The following is an 8,070-nucleotide window of genomic DNA, read 5'->3' as shown; positions in this document are numbered from 1 at the left end:
TTTCCCTATTTTTCTAACGAACTCTAACTATCCCTAAGATGTGAGTGGGTTCTGCTTCCTTGAAGTTTTCTTTGCTGTCTGCAGAGTTAAAGTGTCTATTCTCTGCTCCACTTTTGTACTTCATTTATTTTTTGCTTAGTTTATTTGTCATGCATATTGTCATCATTTTTCTTTCTTTTCTACAAGACAATAATCTTAAGGGAATAAAAAGAAATTTTATTCCAGTGTTGATGCATCATATTCCCTCAATAAATTTTTCTTTGTTGAGTGAATGCATAAATGAATAGAAGACTAAATTAGTAAACTTGTTAGGTCAGCTAACAGTGATTGTTTAAGATGAATTATTTTTTAACTGTCTAGCCCAGAGATAGTATATATCCAATTCTTTCTTTTCTATTGATAGATGTTTTATTATTTCTTGCAGTTCTAGAATAATAGAATTTTGACATTGCCTTGGAATATACTGTGATGGTATGTAAATATAGGCCATTGTCACAAAATATCTCTTATCTTCCTGTCTTTTTTTGCTTCTTTCAGTGTTACTGAAAAAAATAATGGCATTAAAAATGGTTTATTTTAGAATATACGTGTTTCATAGAGTCAAAATAAAATACTTGATTAAAAAATAAAACATAATTTTATTTTTTCCAAAGTTTTGCAGACAGGGCATATGCGCTCATCAGAGAGAGAAAGTGAGAAATCATCCCCCATGGAGAATGGTCACACCAAAATTCCTTCTCCTCCATTTTTCTCTCCCATCGAAATTTTGGGCATGTACACACAGGTCCCCAGTGTGTTTTTCAAGCCTCAGAGTCTAGGAATCACACATTTGGTCATGTGGGATTCAGCCACCTTAGCCACCATGCCATCGGCTAGTTCCAAGACATAATATTAGTAATGCATTATTTGAAACTGTTTAGTTTTTAGCAAAAAGCTAAACAGGCATGTTATAAAAAACCAATATCATGAAGGCATAGTGTTACAATTAAAAAGAACATGCAAGTTATAAAGTAGGAATTAATTAACTTTGATGATTGTTAATAAAAGATTATTACTTTTTATGAAGAAGCTGCTTAAAAAGTGATTAGCTTATAGCTTTCATTGGTATCTTTCTTTTGGTGCTGGGTATGATGAATAGATAGAAAATACACTTCCAGTATGTCTGCTGAATTACGACTATTGGTTTCTTAAATATGTCAGAAAAAGATAGACTACTGGTAGGTGTGCATAAAAGCAAAGAAAATCTTTATATAATAAAAACAACCCTCCATGTTTTAAACTATGTCAAAGCATACAGGCAAATAAGCCATGTTTTGAATCAGTAGCTGGTAGCATTGTCAATAAAATCACCTTGCTCAGCATTCTTAAACATACTTCGTGGAGAGAATCCCAAATCTTGTGAATTTGTGTGATAATAATGACATCTACAGCAACTAAAGTACAATTTCTTAGGATACCTGAATTTTGTTCAATCAAATGTGAACTACATTGTATTTTTCTTATATAGCTACTTGTTTACTCAGCTGGTTTTTCAGATTGTCAGATATCATGACCTGAGCAATCTAAGAAGAAATTATTATTTTTTTAATATATGTCTAACTGAAAGTAAAACACGTTTACTCTTTCTTAAGCTACAACTTTAGGTTTTATTTCTCTTCTTTTTCTTTTTCTTTTTCTTTTTTTTTTTTTTGGTGTGTGTGTGTGTGCTCACCAGAAAGACAGAGAGGGAGAGACAGAGAGACAGAAAGCGAGAAATCACCAACACCCCTCACCACCACCACCAGGGGGAATGGCCATGCTGCAATCCCTTCTCCTCCTTTCTCCTCTTGGGATCTTGGGCATGAACACATATGCACCTGGCATGAGTTTAAGCCTTTGGGTTCAGGATTTGAATCGCAGTCGACTACATAGGAGTCCAGCAACATAGCCATTACACCAACTGCTAGTCCCATATTTTACTTTTCTTCTTAAGAGAAAACTGTTGCTCAACTTCCTTGGGAAAAATTGCTTTTGAGTTGTGATACTGAAAGCTAAGACTTGGCACAAAAAGTAGTAAAACTCTCTTAAAGTCTCTGCAATTCAATAACCAGAAGAGAGATTTATTATTTGCCAAAAGTAATTTTTTTTACATAATCTTATGAGAATGAATAATAACTGAAAAAAGAGAATCACCCACAAATGTAACCCAGTTCTTAGTAACACAATGTTGAGCATTTGAGCACTCAATTCACTTTGCAAGAAAGCATAAAACTAATGGATAAAAAAGACTGTAAAGAACGTCAGTGTAAGGAGAATGGAAAAATAGGACTTTAAGACCATGGGTAATTACTATTTTTTTCTTCAAAATTTAATATCTTTGACTTGATTGGCATGCAATGCATTTATTCTTTGAGAACCCATATTATGTACTGTAAAGATGTATAATGATTAAATAAAATTTTAAAAAATTTTAATGTCCCTGATAGATGATAAAAATATTAGTCTTTTTTACCTTAGAGTTGAATTTGTAATTTCCATTAGATATTATATTTTTACATTTATAATTGATTTTACTGTACTTTATTAAATGACTTATTAATAATAAAAATGATTCAAATAATATTAGTATTATTGATGATTACAAATAAGGGAAATCAGAGTGAACAATAAAATTCTGTCAAAGTGAACAAGGCTGGGTCTGCAAGGCTCTTGGCTCATATTAAATTTCAATAGAAATGTACCATTGCTGAGAGACCTGAAAAATTTATTTCACCTGATCCCAACCCTCTAGGTGGCCCAGAAAAGGATATTCTATGTCTCTTTATAAAGCTCTCAGCATCTTGGTGTTTGATATTTCCATCTCGAACCATCGATCTTGAAAAACTTATCACTTAAAATAAGGATTGGGGTCAGCAGATAGTGTGTTGGTTAAGATGCTGGATCTCAGATGGCTGACTCCATGGTTCAAGTTCTGAAAAACAAGCTGGGCACATGTATGTGTATGCTCAAAATCCCCAGAAGAGAAAGGATTGCTGTGTGTGGCCATCTCCCCTCTGCAGTGATTTCTCCTTTTTCCTCTCTCTGTGCAAGTCCTGTTACAAAAAAAAAAAAATCTTCAAAAAGAAGGATGTACACCATCTTGTTAAACATCATGTTATTTGTATGTATATTAAGGGATTTTTAATGATTGTTTTATAAGTGATACCCTAGTGTCAATAGAATGTAGAAATAATATTTTCGAATGATAAAGCAGTGTAAGTGGTAGGGTAACGTTTGCATTTACTTTGAGTTATTTGGAAATCTACTTTAGAGGTGAGATTTCACTTTTAAAGAACAGAGTTATGGGTATCGAGTTAGAGTTGGGTAAATTTTGACCTCTTTTTTTACTTTTTTTTTTTTTGGAAATATTACTTACATTAAAATGCGGTGTAGTAGACCCTGCTAGTGTTTACCACAGTGACATCTCTTCCATTGGGAGCCTCTTTTCTATCCATGTGATATTTTAGTCTATTAATCACAATTCTCTTACCCTCCAGGGATGAGAGGATGGATTTGAGCCCTAGCTAAGCCACCTGAAGGTAATAATTTGAAGAGACAACCTGTGAATTTCTGTCACTTTATCTTTTCTGATCTTGTTTCCTGTGGCCTGATGTTTCAACTCTTCTATGATCTCATGAATTAGTCTGTGTTTCTAACAAATATTTTCAACTCTTACAATATTTCAAATGTTCCTACCTCAGAAAAATTCTTGAAAGACTGGCTAGCCAGGGGAGGCTGCTGCTCACAGAGGGAGGGCAAGGTGTGGGAAAGAAGTTGCCGGTGACGCAGAGACTCACATACACATTGTTCAGGGCTCTTCCACACGGCTTTGGGACTTGCTGTCTGGGTGGCTATTGCCCTATTTTGAGAGCCATCATGGCATCTAGGTTCACAGGCTTCTGAGCAGGTACCCAAGGACTTTTTTTTTCTTTACAAAAAAATGAGACTTTCTATTTTAAAGCAGATGGCCTATCATGCTGTGGTGACATTTTTACCTGAATCCATGCAAGAAACTAGTAGGAGTTTTATGAATATGTTGAATAAACAAGGCTATTTTGAGATATAAACTTTATGATTTGCCAGACCACCAAAAATTTCACTGGCTGTGCATCCACTACAGTGGAATAGAAATCGAATATCTTGCAGAAGGGAAGCAGATTTCATTTCTCATAACTCTGGTAGGGACACTGCTTTTTCTTAAATAGAAATCAATTAAGTATAATAAACTTTCTTTCTGTGGCTTTTATCATTAGCTTTTCATCGCAAATGCAGGCATTGTTTATGAGCCAGGCCGTATAATCTTGGTATTGATCCTCGCCTCTTACAGTTTCTTCAGAGATTTTGTCAAAACACTGGCACAAGAGTCAGAGTGTTCAGAAATTGCTTTCTCTCAGAACAAATTCCTGTTTTGAGTGCAAATTCAAAAAGAGAGAGACGGTGAGCCAGCCGCCCACTTTTTCACTTTTACTAGGACAATTTATTATAGCTTCTCGTTTTTCTGCCTTGGTAAATAACAAGGCTAACATCTTTGTAAATGCTAACCTTGTGGGCATCAGGAGTCATTTGAAGGGGAAAAGGAAGGTATTTATAATCTTCGCTTGAGGACAATAATCCCAGGCTTGATTTCTGTACACATAACTGTATCCTATCAGTTCTAGTACTGACGTTGCCAGCTGCACTAAAGCAGCTATAGGGCATGATTCTTCATTTTGGCATCCCTTAGCCTAGACAAGTAAACTCTTGTGGTGGTTACTGCTTTCTCTTACTTTTGGACTGAGAGAATTATGAAACTATTACATTTGTTTAAACTCTCCTAAAGAAGTGGGGTTCAAGGTTCTGAACTTAGTAAGGCAGAGCAAAGGCATGCAGTGCCTGGCGACTGTGAGACTGGCAGGTGAGGTGCTGGACAGACACAGGGAATTCCAGGAGACAGCAGCAGAGGCCGAACTGAGACTGAATGCTCAGGAGATAGTGCAATCAAAGCATCTTTATTTTATTTTATTTTTTTGAGAGTTTTTTGCTATAGGGTACATGCGCTCACCAGACAGACAAAGAGAGACAGAAATACAGAAAGCGAGAAATCACCCCCCTGGAGGGGGGTGGTCACGCCAATCCCTTCTTCTTCATTCTCCTCTCAGGATTTTGGGCATGTACACACACGTGCCCGGCGTGAGTTTTAAGTCACCAGGTCTGGGACACGAACTGCGGTTGACTACATGGGAGTCCAGCGACATAGCCATTACGCTAACTGCTGGTCCCTAAAGCATCTTTATGAAGAGAAATAGTGAGGAAACTGAAACACCCCTCAGGATAAGGGACTGAAATCTGGAGACACAGTGACTGAGCACACTGGACTAGAATGGCATACTTACTGGAGGCAGAGCCTGGCCAGATCCCCTGAAATTCTGGAAACTAAGTGTAGGGGATTCCACAGGGAGCTGTTGGTTGGAGCTGGAGTTGGTAAGGGCAAGTTTGGACAATCTCCTCCAGACTTGCTAATGAATGGATTAAGTTTGTGTCATCATCAATTTGACTATTAGAAAATATATTCATGAGCATTCCAGAGCTAGCAGTTAGAATCCCAAGACCATTGATTTTTCCAAGACAAAGCCTTTCTAGTGGCTTGAATTCTGTATCTCATCCTTATAATTTTTTGAGTTTTGAACCTTCCATAGAATATAATCCATTTCCTGGGGTTCGCAAGTGGCATGGTGGTTCAGGCACTGGACTCCCACATGGTTGACTGCAATTTGAGTTCTAGACCGGGTGGGTTGCTTTCTCACATTACCATTCTCTCCCTCTTTCTCTCTCTAGTCAAACTAAAAAATAATAATAATATGGACTAGCAGTTGGTATAATGGCTATGTTGCTGGACTCCCATGTAGTTGACCACGGTTCAAGTCCCAGACCCAATGGCTTAAACTCACGCTGGGCTCATGTGTATGCACGCCCAAGATCCCAAGAGGAGAATGGAGGAGAAGGGATTGCGGCATGGCCATCTCCCCTGGGGGATGATTTCTCGCTTTATGTCTCTCTGTCTTTCTGGCGAGCGCACACACCCTATAGCAAAAAACTGCTCCAATAATAATAGTAATAATAATAATAAATAAAATTCAATAAAATAACTCTTTAAAAAAAGAATATAATCCATTCCTAATTCAAAAAGTTAGTGTGGATCTCTGAGGTCTATGTCAGAAGACAGGTTCTCTGTGGTTTAGCATAATAAAAGGAATTCAACATGAAAGCCCAGATGGAGTCACACAAATGGTAGCAATTAGCAATAAAAAAATCCCCAGTCTGATGTTTTCTACCACTTTTAAGGGATTTAAGTGCTTGTCTGCCAGCTTTTAACATGAGAGTGATGCATATATATTAAAAGGTAAATATATAGTGTTCCTCATTCGTGTTGTTTTCTTGGACTTGATGTAATCTTTGGTCTTGGTTCCTTCCAGCAATGGTCCCTGAGATTGTTCTGTGTGGTCTGAGGCTGCTTTTCAGGACATTGAGTAAGATGACAGGGCAGAGGGCAGTGAAAATGGGAACCACAGCTTCTCTAAAAGGCAGCATGAGTGGAGCTACACCTTGCTGATTCTGCGACGGCATTGCAGGCAATGTGACCATTACTGTCCATCACACATGGATGTCTCTCATCTGTAAAGAAGTGTGATAAAGAACTTGAGAAGACAACATGTGGTAAGGGGTACTATTTACCTCATCCTTGTGTTTTTGGGAAACAGAAACTTGACTCTCATATTTACTTAAGAATACAAAGTCACCAATTGCAGGCATATTTTTGGAAGTATTTGGATAAATTTTCAATGAGCACTTTGTAGTAACCAAAATATTTTCTTATGTTATTAGAATCATTATTCTATAATGAGAATCTAAGTTGTTTTTTTTTTTTTGAGAGGTTTTTGCTATAGGGCGTGTGTGCTCGTCAGACAGACAGACAGACAGACAGAAAGTGAGAAATCACCCCCCAGGGGGTGGACATGCCTCAATCCCTTCTCCTCCATTCTCCTCTTGGGGTCCTGGGCACACACACACACACGCCTGGTGTGAGTTTAAGCCACTGGATCTGGGACTCGAACTATGGTTGACTATATGGGAGTCCAGAGACATAGCCATTATACCAACTGCTAGTCCTGACAATTTAAGTATTTTAAGAATAAATTTAGGTATATATTTTAATAAATCCAGTTATAAATATAACCAGTTATTAACTCTAAAGATTATACCACAGGTATATGATATGCACTTTATTTCTTCCATAGTAGGGAAATGGTGGGAAATATTAGCCTTATAACTAAAAGTCTGGCTCCTCTTTCCTGAGGAATTAGTGATTTTCTATGAATCTCATGGTTTTACTTACTGGACCGGGTAGGAAGGGATCACTTTCAATAGATGACAAATATGTACTCTGTGTCTCCACCATGATCCCACCAATAACAATTCATCTGTTAGCACTGTGGTAGCATGAGTTAAGGAAAACAGGGGTCACAGGTCATGCCCTCATGGAGAAAGAAAATTACTTTAAAAATTATTCAATCTTCTACATAATTATGAAATTCCAACTGTAAATAATGCTATGGAAGGGTGGAATGAGATCCTGTAAAAGGCAATTTGGTCTAGATAAGAAGTTAAAAAGAGACTTCCCTGAAGAAATTATCAGTCCACTGATATATGCAAGATTATTAGAGGAGAGGAATATGCCAGGAAGCAGGAACAGAGCATGCAAAGGTTCCATAATCTTTAGGGGTAGAAAGTTACTGGAGGGGAAATTAAAAAGCTGACATGGCGGAACCAGCAGATGGTATAGTAGTTATGTCACTGGACTCCCACATGGCTGACTGAAGTTCAAGTACTGGACCCAGTGGCTTGAAATCACACCCGATACGCATGCGTGCACACCCAAGATGGTGGGTGTTATTAATGCTGGCCCTGTTATTGTTGTTCTATGGCTTCCTAACCTGAGTATTCCTGGGTACATCTTTGTTGTTTGTTGTAGCCAGCATTTTGTGCTTTCTACACAAATTATGTCAAAAACTGTAG

This window comes from Tupaia chinensis, unplaced genomic scaffold (genome assembly GCF_000334495.1).
Source record: "Tupaia chinensis unplaced genomic scaffold, TupChi_1.0 Scaffold000393_1, whole genome shotgun sequence".
NCBI classification, from domain to species: domain Eukaryota; kingdom Metazoa; phylum Chordata; class Mammalia; order Scandentia; family Tupaiidae; genus Tupaia; species Tupaia belangeri.
This window is presented reverse-complemented; position numbering follows the sequence as displayed.